Below are 20,022 nucleotides of genomic sequence, written 5' to 3' on the forward strand. Positions count from 1 at the left end.
CCTTCTTTCTGCTACTGATTCCTCTCCCTATGCAACCAAGCATCTGACTTGCCATTCTCATTGCTTTGTTACATTACTTACCTGCCTTTACGTCACCTTAAATAGTGACTCCTAGATCCCTTTCTTCCTCAGTAATTTCCATTATTGTGCCATTAATACTATATTTAGCCTTTGGGTTTTTGAGACCCAGGTGCATGATTTAGCAATTTTTGCATTAAACTGTAGTTGCCACTTCCTTGACCATTGTTCTAGTCTACCTAGATCATCAATCATTTGTTTTACCCCTTCTGGTGTGTCTACCCTGTTGCATATCTTTGTGTCATCTGCAAAAATGCATACTGTCCCTTCAATACCATTTGCAATGTCACCAATAAACATATTAAAAAGCACTGGTCCAAGTACAGATCCTTGGGGTACTCAATTGGTAACCTTTCCTTCCTGTGAATTCACTCCATTTACAATAACTCTCTGTTTTCTATCTTGTGACCAAGATCTTATCGATTCCACCATCTTAGAATCCAATCCCGAGTTTATTTCACAGTCTGTGATGTGGAACAGTGTCAAAAGCCTTACTAATATCTAGATAAGCTACATCTACGGCCCACCCTTGATCTATGACTTTAGTCACACAGGGCCTGATTCATTAAGAAAAGTTAAGTAAAAGAATTGAGTAAGTAGTCTCTCCTGGACAAAACCATGTTACAATGCAAGAGGTGAAAATTAGTTTTCTATTTTGCACATAAGTTAAATACTGTGTATTTTTTTATGTAGCACACACAAATACTTGATAGCTCTTTTGTTCACTGAAATTTAAAGTTGATATTTGTGTGCTCTCCTGTACTCAGGACACATAATGTCATACAATTTCTATATTTAATTTCCTCTACTGTTTCAATTAGTTATCAGGTATTGAGCTCATATTTTTGTCTTGTACAGTTCTTTCTTCTTCCTATGTAATGTATGTGATGTGGATAGTGTTCCTATTATATATGATAAAATATACATGTATGTCTGTACTGTATTTTACACACCATTATATACAATCTAATACTCCATTATATATTATGTACCATATACAAACCTCTCAACTGTGATGGTGGTGGGGCTAAATGACACTATTTCACATCATCAAACCCTGTGACCTGCTTTGAAACGCTGTGTATTTGAGCATTTCTTAGCAGGGGGTGGGGCTGTGATGACGCAATAGCGTCACCACGCCCCCTGTCACCTGATCTCTGCCCTAGGATCAGAGCCGGATTTACACCTCATGGGGCCCTAGGCAAGATATCGGTTTGGGCCCCCCCTTCACATAAGCAGTGGCCCCTCACACACACACATAATACACGGATGCAGTGGCTCCTCACACACACACATAATACACGCATGCAGTGGCCCCTCACACACACATAATGCACGCACGCAGTGCCCCCTCACACACACACATAATACACGCACGCAGTGGCCCCTCACACACACACACAATACACGCACGGTGGCCCCTCACACACACACATAATACACGCACGCAGTGGCACCCCGACTCGCGGCACCCCCGCGACTCGGGGGAGGGGCCGATTTTTTTTTTTTTTTAAAAAAAAAATTAAAATTGCTCCTGTCCCCCCATCTGTGCCCCCCGAGAGCCGCTAGGCCCTAGGCAGGTGCCTAGGTTGCCTAGCAGTAAATCTGGCCCTGCCTAGGATCCCTCGGAGCAGAGGTTTAAAAAGTTGGCAAGTATGCAATATAGTATGAGCAGATATTTGAGCAGTGGACCGGTGTAAATGCTGGTGGGGTCTGGGCAACTGGAAATCATAATTCTGCTCATGCCGGTCTAACAAGACTGTTTTAAATTGGGCACAGAGGTTAAAGTTAACAGGTGTCACAGTTCCCAGTATTAATGGAGTCCGGACCATCTCCCATTGGAAACTCCACTTTATTTACTCAGCCAGCAAACTTATAATGAAAAAGATTTTTGTACTCACCGTAAAATCTGTTTCCCTCAGCACAGTTGGGTTACACTGCGGACCATGGGGTATAGAGGGCGTTGTGGAGTCAAGGCACTAGCAAAACTTGTCTAGCCGGCTCCCACCCCTCTATGCCCCCTTCATCACTGGAAGTTCTCAGTTTATTTTACTAACCAAGCCGCAAGAGAGAGAAAAATCAACATAATATACAACGAACTGTCAGAAACAGTGCCCCCCAACTGTGCTTAGTGAAACAGATTTTACGATGAGTACAGGAATCTTCTTTTCTCTTGCACTTAGTTGGGGGACACTGTGGATCATGGGGACGTTACAAAGCTGCCCCTATAGCTGGGAATGCTCCAAGCAAGCCGCATGTAAAACGTTACGGCCAAAACTTGCATCCTTTGAAGCAAACAGGGGTTCCAGGGTGAGAGCGTTCGCTAGTTATGAATAATTTCCCACTGGCTTGTGTGCTATAGAGAATCCGAAAATTACTATCAAATGCCCATAAGTTTCACACATGATCTTAAAGATATCACCAGTAAAATGAGTACCTCTATCAATTTTTATAACTCGCAATACAATATCTGCATACAAGTTCCTGGGTATGAAACAGCAGTATTAGTGGCAGCTAGAAATGTATTTACCCAGTTATAAAATACACAAGTACACACCATACATACTTGAGATTCTTGCAAGGTGGAAATTGGATGAAGTTGATTTGTTTTACCTGGAAAAAGTCCATCTGTAGGAGGGGTATTGGATGGCTCTTTTGGGATTGTCTTTCCAACATTTTTCCTCAATCAAGTAAGACAGGACATTGTAACATATTATATTGTGTCTTCCTACTAGCTTGAAAAGATAAGTCTAGAGCACACCAGTATGCTCTTACCAGCTTGCACATACTTTCTTTACCCAGATGAGTTACACTGTCACTGAATTTCAGAGATGGCCACTAATCGGCATTAGCGCAACTGAACCCCCTGTATTCTCCAGGTACCCCCGCAAGGGAATTTGGGCTTAGCTGCAGAAGGTACGTAGGTCTCGGTTCTCCAAGACAGTCACCGGTGTAGCGACAGTAGTAGTCAGGCAGTCCAGGTCAAAGCCAAACGAGCAGTGTGGTACACAGGGAGGTTCCAGAGAGAAATCAGGTCAAGCCAAATAGTCAAACCAGCCAGGCAGCAAGGTATCAACATGAAACACAGGAGAATAGTAACAGGAAGCTGAGTCAGAGCTGAAGAACACTGGATCAGAAGTTCAGGAAGCGCTGGAAAAGGAGTGAAAAAATACTCTGGCACCCAACATGTGTCAGAGGGTGCTCTATAAACCATAAGGTGCATCCTGATTGGGTTATGGAGACATGGTGGTCAGATACGCTGATTGCCGACAAGTGAGCGGAGATCGCGTTCCGCTGCCTAGCTATGGGATGCTACTGAACAGAGCATGCATTGTGTGCAAGGAACGTCCCATTGCCTAGCAGTCTTTTTGTCACTGTAAAAAGTCCTTTTGTGTGTTGTGACTGTACTACTGATGTCCTGTTACTGTCATAAAATTTCCTAAGTCACCATAGAGCCCCAGAGTCACGCACTACTTTAAAGTCAGTGTACATATTAACTCTACCACATCACATGCCTTTCTTAATCTCACGAGTTTGGCTACTTGGGTTAAGTATGACGGGCCAAGGTTCAGCTTCAATAGTGCTTTCATCATCTATATAACAGTATAACCAGTACATGTCCGTCTGTCTGTGAGAAATATAGAACATAAAACATACAAAAAATTCACATTTTCTAAGGGGGTGTCACCTATGTCAGGTCTTTTCAGTAAATGTCTGATTCCAATATTCTATACAATCATGCGTATATATATATACATGCCAAATTCACCTTCAGCCAGAGTCTCTTCTTCTTCCATGTACATTTGGAGACACACTTTGTACACCTTGCTCAGGAGAGATATGTAATTTATGCAAAATTTAGGAGGGCAGACACTGCATTCAATGTAGAGACAGTTGAATTATGTGTCTATGTTCAATACAGTACACCTCAAAGGTTTTTCATAAATCGGGCATCCACAGAGAAAGTGCTTTTAGTCAGACTCTCTTTAATGTTATAGAGAGTTTGCTCTGACTCTCCAGTATCTGAGACATGCTCAGGCCTTGTGGAAGAGACAAACAACTGTCATGGTAAAGTAAGATTTGAAAAACCTCGGATCCAGCAACAGTACTCACACATCCCTAAGAAGGTACGGGGATCCGTAGCTGGTTTTGCGGCAGTGTCATGTCTTATGTGGTCTGAATCCTGTCCGTTGTCAGATGTCTCAGCCCCTGCGTGAGACAGTGTCTCAAATATTTTAACCCTTGTCTAGCATGGCTGTAATTTATTCTTTGCAACCTTTTGTCTGTGAGAAATAAAGTAACAGATGTTTAGTATGATGACATAAACCAATCAGAACACAGCAATACTACATTTACATACTACTTAAAACCGACCCTTTGCTTTGGTTGGACAGAATAAAAACAGTCATGCCAGGCTTGTACCAAAATACTGAGGCTGTCTATGTATATTGTACCTTTTTATAAGAAAAGAATGGGACACTGACAGTCAAAAGTGCAAGAACAGAGAAGAAAACAGCAAAAAAATAATAATAATGAAATGATTTGTAGAAAAGGAGATTTGTAGAAAGATGACAGCTGGATTGGGCACTACGGGAAATTGGCTCTCAACTATTGTATTAATCCCCTTAAAGCTTAACTAATCTATGGCTCCTCCCCCATTCTTTTTAAAACTAACAGGGAGTTACATTACCCATCCAATCCAGTGTCCTGTCCATCTTTAGTTCATAAGGAACCCGGTATCTCCAATAACAATATTTCTACTACCTGTGATGGACTTATATCTATACCAGTGGAGTGCAAAATTACCCTTGTGAAGTATATTCTGTACCTCCCATGTCTTCCTGGAATATCTAAAATACACGATCAGATGCTCAGTATATTATACATCCTATTTTAAATATTAAATCTTGGCCAAATAAGTGAGTATGAGCCACCGCACTAGAAGAAAGAATGTTAAAATGACCCAATTTTGACTTATGACTTTGAGGGAAAATTGTACACTTCTCCTGTATCCACCACAGTTAATAAATATATATATTTCTGGCCGTCCTTGTCTAAAGAAGAAAATAAAAGTTTAATTAGTATCAGTAAAACAAAACAACACATTTTCCTTTATCTCTTTTATGACTTGCTCACAGTGGCACCAAGTGGGAGGGCGGTTACTAATTACCCAGGCCCGGACATGCCTGGTGGCCTGGGCCTGGCTCTCATTGCCGACCGGCGTTATTTTTTATTTTTGCTTGGGGAGGGGCGGGTTTGGCTGACGGGGTCGGACTGGCTCCGCCCTCTTCGTTGGTGGGGAGAGCAAGGTACTAAAAAAATAATTAAATAAAAATCTTACCTCATCACAGCGTCGGTGCCCCTCCTCCGTTCGCATTAAATGTCGGGCCCGACATTCAGAGAGGAGCGGTGCAGAGAGATCCAGCAAGAAGACAAAAGAAAAGAGATGAAAGAAGCCTATAGAAAGGTAAGTAAAGCAATGGAGGTAAGGGGAAGAAAGCAACATGGCACAGAGTGATGAAGGGGAGGGAAGCAGCATAGCACAGTGATAAAGGGGGGAAGCAGTATGGCACAATGATGAAGGGAAAGCAGCATGGCACAGAGTGATGAAGGGGGGCCAGGTGAAAGGGGGAAAAGCAGCATGGAGGGCGCAGTGTGATTATAATGGGGCATAGCATGATGATGATGGGGCACAGTAGTGTGTGTGTGTGATGGAACAGGGTGCTTGTAGTAGTGTGTGTGTGATGGCACAGGGGGTTTTGCGGTAGTGTGTGATGGCACAGGGGGCTTGTGGCAATGTAGTGTGTGTGATGGTACAGGGGGCTTGATGCAATGTAGTGTGTATGAGGTAGGTGGTGGCTAAATAATGGGTGTTATTTTGTTTGTGGGGTGATGGTGGGACAATTTAATAGTTGGGACTGTTAATTTAAGATGGGGTGGTTTGAGGCTATTAATTGAATGTGGGGGTGATTTTGGGGAGAATGAAGTCTCTATTAAATGTAAATATGAATTATTTAATGGCAGTGATGTTTTCGGGAAATAGGTATATTTATGAAATGTAAATACTATTAATTTATTGCTGGGGCTGTTTGGAGGGAGACAAATAGGTTTATTTATTAAATGGGAAAACTATTAGTTAATGTTGGGGTTGGTTGGAGGGATATAGATCTATTTATCAAATGCGAATACTATTAATTTAATGTTGGGGCTGGAGGAAGTAGCTAATTATTAATCGTGGTTGCTATTGACTTAACAGCGGGGCTGCTTGGAATTTTCTAAATGTATAATTTTTTTTCCAAATAGGGCCCCCAACATTCCAGGACCCAGACAAGATGCAACTAAAGAAACCTGCAGCCACAGGTGGTGAAAGTGACAAGAACAGGTAGGAGAGAGCAGGACAGTGTGCCAAATGTTCTGATTCTAATGGGACAGTCCCAATTTTTGGTGACTGTTCTGCCCAATCTAAGGGGCAGGCCAAGATTGTTAACACTTTATATACACACACACTGCATTCTTTATATACTACACTATGGTGCTAGATGTCCGTTATGGGCTTACCACACCCACTCTGGTGGGCCTCATGCTCCAGTCAGACACTGCACTTATGTGTATCAGAATGTGAATTGGGGGCACTTATGTGTGGCATAAAATTAATTGGGGGCATAACTGTGGTATAATATGAACTGGGGACTCTAGTATGGGGTATGTTATTAATTGTGGGCATGACTATTTACCATAGTATTAACTGGGCTTCTATTAAGAGGCATGATATGATTTTCGGGCACTATGAGGTCCCTGTCCCGCTGTCCTTAAAGTCAGAACTGCTGGGACATATGTCACGCTCCGGCGAGCGGGCACTGCGCACTTCTGCCAATGATGTGTACAACAATGCAGGGTTCATCTCCGTAGGACGGTAGCCTAGCGCTTATCAGGGTATGTGACAGTAAGGACAGCCTATGCCACCCTGTCTGTTGTTGCTGGGAACCAGCTAGACTTACTTTGCTACCATTCCCTTTCTTTATCCCAATTATGCCCTCTCCGTAGTAGAAGGGGCTTACAATGCTGCCACCACTGGACTCATAAAAAACAACTAGAACCACGTTCCTTCTGGGTAACTGTCACTGTTAGTGTACCCTCTTGCTGGTGCACCTGGGCTGGTATCCATGACCTCTTCCTATAGATCAGGATTGCTGTGGATGGATCCCCCTGGCCTATCACATTGGTCAGAGCTGCTGCGTAGCGGGCAGAGCGGTGGTACTAGGAGCTGGGTCCAAACTTCAGAACAGCCGGAAATGGATTAGAGTTTGGTCTAATCTGTAGGTCACAGGAAATTACAGCAGGGAAGAAGTTGTCAAGCAGGTCTTGAAGCAAGTGATGTTTATTTAGCTCAAGTGTCCTCACAAGAATAGTTCATACTGATTAAAGGAACCAGTGATCTGAAGGTCAGTTGGAACAATAATAATACATTTCAGTGCACAACGGCTCTCGTTATAGTTTTTGACAGCAGGAGGTAACGCTGCCCCCTGATCTTAGACGGTTCCAAGAAGTGCATCAGGTTGAAGTAGTCATGGTTTCACCTGTCTTATTTGTGATGCCATGACAGTAAACATCAAATTGAGATATTGAAATGGAGGCAATGAAATGCACTGCTGAGATACTACCTCGGGCTCTCCTGTTTACTAGACAGGTGCTTTAACTAACTAAGCAACAGCACCACATCACAATCATTAACTTTAAAAGCATGAATTATGCTCACACAGCATGGCTATTAGTCTTGTGTGACTGGATCACTTATAAGTAACTTATGGTATAAGTTTATTTAAAGGAAATAGCGCAGGGCACTTATTTATATAATTGCCAATGCACTTATTTTGATATTGTGTATATTTTGATGTAGGAAATCTTTATTTCTGAGACCAGGGGAGAAAATTTGTTTTTTTTGTTTTAACCTTGCTAGAAGAAATGCATTATTTCTGATGTATATATCTGATACAATAAGCCTTTATTTAGAAAGTCTTTTGTATATCTTGGTGTAAGGAAAATGCAATGTTTGGGATTTCTAACTTTTCTTGGGGAATAACGAAAGGGGAAGGTGGCAAAGTAAGCCTTGTCGATTCCATGCAACAATAGACAGGGTGGCACAGGCGGTCCATCCTGTCACATCTTGGTTTGCTGATTTTTTTTCCATGTACAGGCTCTACTTAGGTACTATAAAAAACAGAAAGATTAACTGAAAACACTAAAAGTAACAAACAAACATCCTTACTAAGGGCTTACGTTACGGGTGTCGTTCATCTTTTTTGGGGTGGGCTCCTGGTCCAATATCTTTTATATATATGGATTAATAGTGTTTTACTCTGCGATTGCGATCAGTACGCCACGTGTTACGTGTCATGGAGATATCGCATAATGAAGCACGCATGCATACACTCGCAGTTTCACATTCATTTATATACATATTTCATATTTATAATGGTTCCATTCCACAGTCGTTTATGAGCAGATGTTATTTGGTTTATAGTTATATATTATAAGGTTATATGTACACTTTAGTGATATTTTAAATTCAGGTCAAGGGAAGCATGTCATGTTTGGTATCATTCTAATCCCCTATTTATCCGCAGTTGTCCGATTCATTCGCTGAAAGGATCGCACATTGTGTGCGCTAGTTATTGATGATAGGGAATACATGATCATAATGATAGTCTGTGTAATGCTAATAATCCAGTTTGAAACAGTTCTTTGCAGGAAAACTAAGTATGCATCATCTGGAGAGCTGACCCCCACCCTTGCGTTCCAAATGCCGAACTTCCTGTCAGTGGAACGCACATGCGTTCCACTGCGGAGGTAAGTAAAAGGCTGAGGTGGAAATTAGGAAGCTTAAGTAGTCCTACGGAAACCTGCCAGGTGAAAAGCATTGAACGCTGTGAGGAATGTACCAGATGCAACTGGCTACACGCGTCTTCGCCACCTGAGTCCGGGAATGCACTGTTCTGCCCACCTGCGCTTGGACGCATGATCGACTATTGTCGTGAGAGGCCGGGGAGGGGATCATTTTAAGTGACCACCCTAGACACTGGGACATCTGCAGACCGTATGTAATACTTTGATTACTAGATGTTGGATATATCTACTTCTAGGAACAATCACTGTTAGAATTTCATTTCTTTCAATACATGCAATATAATTGTGTGGAGTTTTCCGCTTTATTGAATCAATTAACACTTGTAATTGGCTGTCCTTTTTGCTAGTAGTACTAATTACCCTATTAAAAAGGTTAATGGAATCTGTTGTATCTTATATATGATGCTAGAAGTGTTCTCCATGAAGACTGGTGGAATGCTCACGTTCACTAGAACTAATTGTATTAATTAGTGATCGTGTTCTATTCTCTGCACCATCTACATGTTACCAGTAGCTGCTGCATTTCTCACCCTAGGCTTATACTCGAGTCAATAAGTTTTCCCAGCTTTTTGTGGTAAAATTAGGTGCCTCGGCTTATATTCGGGTCGGCTTATACTTGAGTATATACGGTATATATATATATATACACACACACACACATACATACATATATATACATACATACATACATACATACACTGGAGGATTGTAGCTCAAAAGCCCACATGTACCATGTAGTAGGAACCTTGACAGTGACATCATATCTATGCGCTCAATTGCTTCGCACCTGGAATTTCTTCCAGCTCACCGCCCAGAGGACTTACCGTAGCAGTGGCCACTTTCCCTTTGATTGGAGCCTGTAGGGGCCAGATCAGCCACATCCTGATGTCTTGATGATGATGATTACAAGTGGGCAATATTGTCAACCCTCCAGCCTCTGCACACGACCCCGTGCTGCTACCCAGTTGTAACAGGAAGCGTCTCAGGAGAAAAGCACATGAAAATTAAATAAACAGAGGGATACGAAATATAAAATAAATGTGCACTTAACACACCAGTAAATGAGATGTTTTAGATATTATCTACGTAAATGTACGTGTTAACATTACATGATGAATACACTTTTAACCGCTTGACATGTGTATGCAGGGTGTATACAGGTGTACTTAACCTGTGTACTTGTCCATGTTTGATAATGGCCATAATAGGCTATCAGAGTGGAAATCTATATATATATATATATATATATATATATATATATATATATATATCTATATAGTTAACGGGGCTCCTCGCCTTTATACACACAAATCTGGTAAGATGTTTGCAAGTGACTCTTGTGTACTGGACTATTGTTACGGACTAGATTTTCCTAATTTATTGAGCTTATTTTGTTTGGTTTTATTCAGGTTTTTTGTGTGGCAATTACTATTTATACCGACCTTTGTTATTCCAAATTGATTAGATTTTCTAGACATTCGTTTTATTTGCACTCAGTGTTACATTAATAGGGATGTACTAATTAAAGCAACAAAGTGTAACTGCGGTGACACCTAAAAGGAAAAATAGTCTGCTGTGGGAGTAACTGCACATCAAGAAGCAGCAAAAACATGCAGGGCGGAGAAGTATAAAGCCCCATGACAAACTATGACTGATGACCAAAGAACGCAAACATGATCGTCATCGCCTTGCAAATGTGACTCATCAGCAAATTTCCCGTCACAGAGAAAGCAATTGAGAAGTGAACAGGATAGAGGTAATATCATGTCAATGCCTACAAAGTAAGCAAACAAGATGCCATTCTTAATGTCAGAATTAATGATGAAACAAATATTAATGCTCATAACTGTGGTCTGATGAACAGTATTTGTGAATTTTGCCACACCAAGCATTCTGCAGCTAAACAGCCATCTGATAAACTATTCTATCAATGCTGACACAAGGGTAAACTCAAATTGGGTGCAAAAGGGTCCAACGTGATCTTACTCCTATTTTGTTCCATCATTTTGAAGGGCTTTTAACACACACACACATACAAATATACAGAATTGAAGAAATGGACACGTCGTAAATCAGTAAATAAATTGAGAATATGTATTTTCACAACTCTTAACAATTCAGGTTGCATACATTTACATACAGGAACACATAGGCGACATATTTGAGCATATAAAAAAGGTTTGTTATTGATTTGCTATGAAAAGATCACTACTTCCAGGTGCTTCATGTTTAGACAACACGGCACGTGGGAGACGTAAGAGACATCATAAATGTAAATAAACACACCCAGAAAAACGTTGGTGTTGGAGAAACCATCAGCAGAAATGTCGGACAGACTGTCGTAAGTATGTACACACTGTAGAATTGGCACGACATTGTTCCATTGTTTACATTGATTTTTAGTCAGTTCACAATGTTAAAAACAAACAATACAATGTGCTTTGGTACGATAAAACATGATCATGGGGGAATACACACTAATGTGATGTCGGACCTAACAGTTGTTTATTGTGTGATTGACACGATAGTTGGTTGAAAAACCTGTAGTGTGTACCCAGCTTTAGTACTAAACAGCTGTAGTACATGGTTAAATCACTACAAAATACTGTGAGATATGTATGTCTGTGTGTCATAAATGAATTATGTAAGCTACATGAATTTGTGCAGTTTAATGTTTTTAATAAAGTTAGAACTGACTTGGATCATGCAGGTATTTATTTTTACGTATCTAATCATGTACCTATCTTAATCTGCACGCTACTAAATAGCGTCCACCCAGGTTAGATCGCTGGAATGTACACGTAGTTTCAACCTGTCCTTACACAACAAACCCCACTATGTATAGCAAATAATTCCATGAAATCATCCCTGTTACATGAATATTGGGAGTTTGAAGCATTTAAAGGTTTTTAAAAAAGTTAGGCAGCCATCAGTTTCCTGTGACCAATAAAATCTTGTTCTCACACGCGGCCAAAACATATGGACCAATCTCAGCAAGGGATGCCCAGATATCATAGCTCCTTCCATAAAGAACAGCCATGTAGACACTAAGCCACACTCGTATCTCTATAAGTGGATGCTTTGATACAAAAGTACCAAAATGGCATTAGAAAATTGTAATATAGGCCTTTATTTTGCATCTTTATAAATGACGCCCAGTGAGATAGTAACAGAGATTACAGAATTATATAAACCGTGTCACATCTTAAATTAGAGCATGATCAAACATAACACAACCGTGCCCCAGTTCCCATATTATATCTCCAGCCCATTGCCAGGACAATGCTCTTACTGTGTAGAGTGATGGGTATATAATGACATAAGAAAACTGCAGTAAGTTCCACACATGAGCGATCTTTTCCAGTCTTATGTTGGTTACACACATTCCACCTATGAATGTGAATAATACTTAAATTTGAAAATGTTAATATACTGTGTGACTGACACTGAATTGCCCTCCATAACTAAATATACTTTTAACTACACACTCTGTAAATGTATTCATGCCTGTTTATTTTAATTTACATTACTAAAATCAATGACTTAAGATATTAAAGATTATTTTTCAAAACCTGCTTACTGTCTATCAGCTCACTAAAATCACTTTTCACTTGTATGACTTCTCAGATGTTTATGAAGTTGCGATTTCTGTGTAAAACATTTCCCACACTCTGCACATGAAAATGGTTTCTCACCTGTGTGAATCCTGTGATGACTAACAAGATATGATCTGTGTTTAAAACTTTTCCCACACTCTGCACATGAAAATGGTTTCTCACCAGTGTGAATCCTGTGATGACTAACGAGATATGATTTGTGTTTAAAACTTTTCCCACACTCTGCACATGAAAATGGTTTCTCACCAGTGTGAATCCTGTGATGACTAACGAGATATGATCTGCGTATAAAACTATTCCCACACACAGAACATGAAAATGGTTTCTCACCAGTGTGAGTTCTCTGATGTATAACTAGAATTGATTTGTTTGTAAAACTTTTCCCACACTCTGCACATGAAAAAGGTTTCTCACCAGTATGAATTCTCTCATGCACAATCAAATGTGATTTATCTGCAAAACATTTCCCACACTCAGAACATGAAAATGTTTTCTCACCAGTGTGAGTTCTCTGATGTATAACTAGAAGTGTTTTTTGTTTAAAACTTTTCCCACACTCAGAACATGAAAATGTTTTCTCACCAGTGTGAATTCTCAGATGTGAAATAAGACGTGATTTGTGTGTAAAACATTTCCCACACTCTGTGCATGAAAATGGTTTCTCACCAGTGTGAATTCTCTGATGTGTAATAAGAGTTGATTTGTGTGTAAAACATTTCCCACACTCTGTGCATGAAAATGGTTTCTCACCAGTATGATTTCTCTCATGCAAAACCAAATGCGATTTTTGTGCAAAACATTTTCCACACTCTGTGCATGAAAATGGTTTCTCACCAGTGTGAGTTCTCTGATGTATAACAAGATATGATTTGTGTTTAAAACTTTTCCCACACTCTGCACATGAAAAAGGTTTCTCACCAGTATGAATCCTTTCATGCACAATCAAATGTGATTTATGTGCAAAACATTTCCCACACTCTGTGCATGAAAATGGTTTCTCACCAGAGTGAATTCTCTGATGTATAACAAGATATGATTTGTATGTAAAATTTTTCCCACACTCTCCACATGAAAATGGTTTCTCACCAGTATGAATTCTCTCATGCACAACCAAATGTGATTTTTGTGCAAAACATTTCCCACACTCTGTGCATGAAAATGGTTTCTCACTAGTGTGAATTCTCTGAATAGGAAGTTGTGATTGATTTGAAAAACATTTGTCACAATCAGAACATGGAAAAGTTTTCTCACCTGTTTGAGTTGTCTGATGTGTAACACAGTTTGCCTGATGTATAAAAAATGTATCACATTCAGAAAAGGAGCATATTTTATCACCTATACGAGCTGTACTATGTGCAGCAATATCAGAGTTATCTGGAGACAGTTTGTCATTATTAGACGGATCAGATGAAATATCCGCATGATAAAGTACTGGATGTATATTTTGACTAATGCAGTTTTCTCCTGGAGAATCTCGTATGACGTGATCTTCTATTTTAAAATCTGAAGACAAAATGAGTTGTCCCTCCGAGGTACTCCTGCTTTTGCATCCATCTGCTGGAAAAATATGTATAGAGATGGATATCTTATCTTTACATAAGGAACACATCATATTCTCCAGAATGTTTACATTATTAGTCGGTTCAAGATGTTCTGTTGTTTAATTTAAATTTGCAAGCAAAGAATACTTCATTATGATTATAAATGTACTAAAACAACATATATGAGTATTTTTTGAACAGATAAAACATTTTCTTACAAGATAACACAACCCTATTACTATGCACATTGCATAGACCCAGCCAAAGGAACATGCAGACTTCTTATTTTGCTTTAGTATTGCTCAGTGTTAGTATGTGCACACTGAGGATCAGACATTCAGATTGTCAGTACCAGCAGTCTTAGACATCACTGGCAGCCTCCAACACTCAGCAGACCACTGATTGCTGGGATTCTAAATTAGAATCCTTAACAGAACTCGGCTGGGCTCAGCCTCAGGCTAGAGATGACATAACACCTCTCTCAGACCTTACCACTAACCTCCATTAGTGATGGTTAGAGTTAAACAGAAATGTGGTTTTCATGTGACTATATACCTTCAATGAATACTATTTTCTCTACTTAAATAATGTAACCATCGATGGTATGCTGTGCTAAGCAAATCATACATTGTATTATTACCTTATATGGTCATGGTCAAGGGGACCATCTGTAATATAACTTTTATAGAAGCATGAGTTAAACAAAAAATGACCAGCCTCATACTGGAATCACAAAAAAATAAACAAGTCCAGGAATCTTATCTAAAGAAATCAGGTGTCTGAAATGAAACAACAGAGCTCCCTGACTGATCACTGCTTGTAGCTAAATATAATCTATTTAATCACTTAATGGTTGCTTGTTTTTACTGCTAGAAACTTTCTTGTAGGCACTTAATAAATCACTGGCATTATTTGAAAATACGTTCCACTGGGAACACTGATCTGTGTGTGTCTACTCCACTACACTTGCTGTTTGTCTCTGTTCTACCTGATTATGGCGATATACTAAGTTGTATCCAGTTGTTTATTGCACGCTATGCGCTGTTCACAGTGCCAACACATCCGTGTACCTCTCTACAAGCTACGCACTGCTCAACATGTGATAACACCTCAGTATACCTTATCGCTCGCTACCCGCTGTTAAAACACTTGCAACACATCCGTGTACCCCAGAACACACTACGCGCTGCCCAGGCCATGCCTAAAAACCCTTTGTACTCTATTGTACGATCCTCTCTTTGTATCGCATCCGCTCATCTTCTGGTGTGTTCCCCTTTGGATAAAAAAAATCCCAAGATCTCACACAGGTATTATTTACAAAGGGGGTCATATATAATGTCACATGGTGCAGTGCATACGGAGGATTATGGTTAATGTCAAACTGTGTCTTATCCGACTAATCCATAAATTAATCACTATGGTGATGTCACTTGTACAGATGTAAGGAAATTAGAGAGGAGGAGACCAGTGAGATGTCTGGGCTGGTAGCACACAATGATATGATGTGAGAAGGAGACTGGTCAGATGTCTGGGCTGGTAGCACACAATTATATGATGTGAGGAGGAGACTGGTCAGATATCTTGGCTGGCAGCACACAATGATATGATGTGAGGAGGAGACTTGTCAGATCTCTGGGCTGGTAGCACACAATGATATGATGTGAGGAGGAGACTGGTCAGATATCTGGGCTGGTAGCACACAATGATATGATGTGAGGAGACGACTGGTCAGATCTCTGGGCTGGTAGCACACAATGATATGATATGAGGAGGAGACTGGTCAGATGTCTGGGCTGGTAGCACACAATGATATGATGTGAGGAGGAGACTGGTCAGATATCTTGGCTGGTAGCACACAATGATATGATGTGAGGAGGAGACTGGTCAGATCTCTGGGCTGGTAGCACACAATGATATAATGTGAGGAGGAGACTGGTCAGATGTCTGGGCTGGTAACACACAATGATATGATGTGAGGAGGAGACTTGTCAGATCTCTGGGCTGGTAGCACACAATGATATGATGTGAGGAGGAGACTTGTCAGATCTCTGGGCTGGTAGCACACAATTATATGATGTGAGGAGGAGACTGGTCAGATATCTTGGCTGGCAGCACACAATGATATGATGTGAGGAGGAGACTGGTCAGATATCTGGGCTGGTAGCACACAATGATATGATGTGAGGAGACGACTGGTCAGATCTCTGGGCTGGTAGCACACAATGATATGATATGAGGAGGAGACTGGTCAGATGTCTGGGCTGGCAGCACACAATGATATGATGTGAGGAGGAGACTGGTCAGATCTCTGGGCTGGTAGCACACAATGATACGATGTGAGGAGGAGACTGGTCAGATGTCTGGGCTGGTAGCACACAATGATATGATGTGAGGAGGAGACTGGTCAGATATCTTGGCTGGCAGCACACAATGATATGATGTGAGGAGACGACTGGTCAGATCTCTGGGCTGGTAGCACACAATGATATGATATGAGGAGGAGACTGGTCAGATGTCTGGGCTGGTAGCACACAATGATATGATGTGAGAAGGAGACTGGTCAGATGTCTGGGCTGGTAGCACACAATTATATGATGTGAGGAGGAGACTGGTCAGATATCTTGGCTGGCAGCACACAATGATATGATGTGAGGAGGAGACTTGTCAGATCTCTGGGCTGGTAGCACACAATGATATGATGTGAGGAGGAGACTGGTCAGATATCTTGGCTGGTAGCACACAATGATATGATGTGAGGAGGAGACTGGTCAGATCTCTGGGCTGGTAGCACACAATGATATAATGTGAGGAGGAGACTGGTCAGATGTCTGGGCTGGTAACACACAATGATATGATGTGAGGAGGAGACTTGTCAGATCTCTGGGCTGGTAGCACACAATGATATGATGTGAGGAGGAGACTTGTCAGATCTCTGGGCTGGTAGCACACAATTATATGATGTGAGGAGGAGACTGGTCAGATATCTTGGCTGGCAGCACACAATGATATGATGTGAGGAGGAGACTGGTCAGATATCTGGGCTGGTAGCACACAATGATATGATGTGAGGAGACGACTGGTCAGATCTCTGGGCTGGTAGCACACAATGATATGATATGAGGAGGAGACTGGTCAGATGTCTGGGCTGGCAGCACACAATGATATGATGTGAGGAGGAGACTGGTCAGATCTCTGGGCTGGTAGCACACAATGATACGATGTGAGGAGGAGACTGGTCAGATGTCTGGGCTGGTAGCACACAATGATATGATGTGAGGAGGAGACTGGTCAGATATCTTGGCTGGCAGCACACAATGATATGATGTGAGGAGACGACTGGTCAGATCTCTGGGCTGGTAGCACACAATGATATGATATGAGGAGGAGACTGGTCAGATGTCTGGGCTGGTAGCACACAATGATATGATGTGAGAAGGAGACTGGTCAGATCTCTGGGCTGGCAGCACACAATGATATGATGTGAGGAGGAGACTGGTCAGATGTCTGGGCTGGTAGCACACAATGATATGATGTGAGGAGGAGACTGGTCAGATCTCTGGGCTGGTAGCACACAATGATATGATATGAGGAGGAGACTGGTCAGATGTCTGGGCTGGTAGCACACAATGATATGATGTGAGGAGGAGAACATGAGTCTAACAGTAGCTGATGGCTTCTGACTCCCCCTCTGGGCAGATCCTCTTTCTTTGTAGTGACTGAATAAGGAGAATGTGTGATTCTTTTCTGCAATAAGTGTTTATTACTCACCAGAACTGATATCTGTAGGGATTTCCTCCTCCTTACACTGCGGATCACCCCTCACACACTTCTCTTCTTCTTCCTTTATATCTTCCATCTTAATATCAGTCGAATCATCACCCTAAATAACCCACAAAATAATAAAATAACATTTTCAATGTCAGATTTAATTTATTGAGGAGATTAAACAGAATAATAGCAATAAGTATAAGACCCCCAACAGCTGCTCTACAGCTCATATACTGAAAGTCACTATTGTATTCTGGTGAGACCCTCAATTCCATCTACCTGATTCACCTGCAGGATACTGTGATTTTCCTTTGTACATTCCTGTGAATAAAGAGGATGGGGACATCTCTCAGGGGTATTTTACATCTCACAGGGGTATTTTACTGGAACCATCTGTAGAAGACACACAGTGACAGTGACAGTTAGGATCTGTCTCAGGACACTGCTTCATCTCGGCAGCTCCCGCCTCTGGAACTATATTAGACTGTTATTGTACCTACCCTGCAGTACCTGTGAACCACCATAGGTGCTGCTATTCTGCCTTCCCGTCCCACTACCAGGGGTTAACTAGCTGCAGCTAGTTAATCAATTGCACCCAAGTGTCTTCTATATATATGCCTGCCTCTCCCAGCTTTCATTTGCTGGTCATTAATGTTTCTGTGCCTGTTTATGTTTTTACCTTGGACTGTCTTACATTCTCTGTTCACGTGGATATCCTCGCTTAGCCAGTTCCTGCTTCTCTGTAAGCATTTAACATTCACCTGTATCCTGTCTACTGGAGAAAAACCTTATATCTGCATTATACCGGTTATTTTGCAATACCTGGAAGTCTGTTTATTGACTGACCTGGTCTGTGTTTACCTTGCATCACCTGGACTATGTTTTCACTGCAATAAACCGTTTAATGGTTTCAACATATGTCTGACTCCATGGCTGTAATTACAAGGACCTAGTTTGTGGAACTGAATTGTAACAATAGTCACCTCTTACCCAGTGATGCGAGCGGCCAGCAATTCTCCATGATCATGTCCTTGTTTCCATCTAAAATCTCCTGCATGGAAAAATAAACAGTAATATCCTGACACCGTATAAGAACCTGACAAGCACACAATGATATAGTCATCATCCAAATACATCCCCTAGTGTTACTGTATAATGTCCTACTCCCAGCAGCCATCTCTCCGGTCACCAGCTGGATTATCTTGTTGGTTAGTTCCAGAATCTTCCAATAGATTGTAAGCTTGCAAACAGGGTCCTCTCACCTCTCTGTCCGTCAGTATTACCAAGTATTGTTTTATTACTCTGTTTGTTCCCAATTGTAAAGCTCTATGGAATATGCTGCCACTATATAAATAAATGTTGATGATGATTGTCTTTTGGTCATTGTTGAAGTGTGGTGGAGGGCCTGTGATGGGGATCTGGACCCTGCTAAACCCTCCTGGGACACGGGGATAGCTCCTGGTTGTCACACGCTCACCGGATGTATTTGTTACTACTGTGTAACCTGGTGTAAGGACAGAAATATCAATAAAAAGATAAATAGATTTTTTTTCTAAATGGATTAACTAGGCACCTGATAGTGAAGTAATATCGGTATAATCAGCCCAATAAAACAAAGTGATTAATTGTATGCGTACCCGGTGTATGAGTAAAATAGGCACAACAGTAAGGTTATCATAAGTCACAATGGTATCAGCAGTTACTAGATCTTATAAATCCAAACAAAGGTACCGAACAAATGAAAACACAGATAACCAGATAGTGTAGTAGTTTTGTAACTCCATAATAAAAACACCCAAATAAAGTGCATGTGTGTACCAGAAAAATAAAGATTGAGGCTTATCTCTAGAAATTCTTTGCGCTGTCTCGCCAGGACCACTCTGTGTAACTTCAAACAAGAAAAAAAAGACTATATAGCAGAGTATTTAATACACAATCTAATATAAATATGATAAGGAGAAACACTCCCAAAAGATATTAGATTGCTTATCTGTAATTCCAGACGTCCTAAACTGAAGTCCGAATCAGTAGGTAGTTACCAATTTTATTGGCCCTTGGTTTTGGAATCCAAAGAATGGTTCGTCCCTGATGGGACACAGGTAAAATAGGGATAT

General features: G+C 40.9%; 1 pseudogene; it reads right to left on the minus strand.

Annotated features, from left to right (window-relative positions):
* Positions 1–11,062: 11,062 nt before the first annotated feature.
* Positions 11,063–20,022, minus strand: part of LOC142150421 (uncharacterized) — an 81,983-nt pseudogene continuing 73,023 nt past the window's right edge.

This window comes from Mixophyes fleayi, chromosome 4 (assembly GCF_038048845.1).
Source record: "Mixophyes fleayi isolate aMixFle1 chromosome 4, aMixFle1.hap1, whole genome shotgun sequence".
Taxonomy (NCBI): domain Eukaryota; kingdom Metazoa; phylum Chordata; class Amphibia; order Anura; family Limnodynastidae; genus Mixophyes; species Mixophyes fleayi.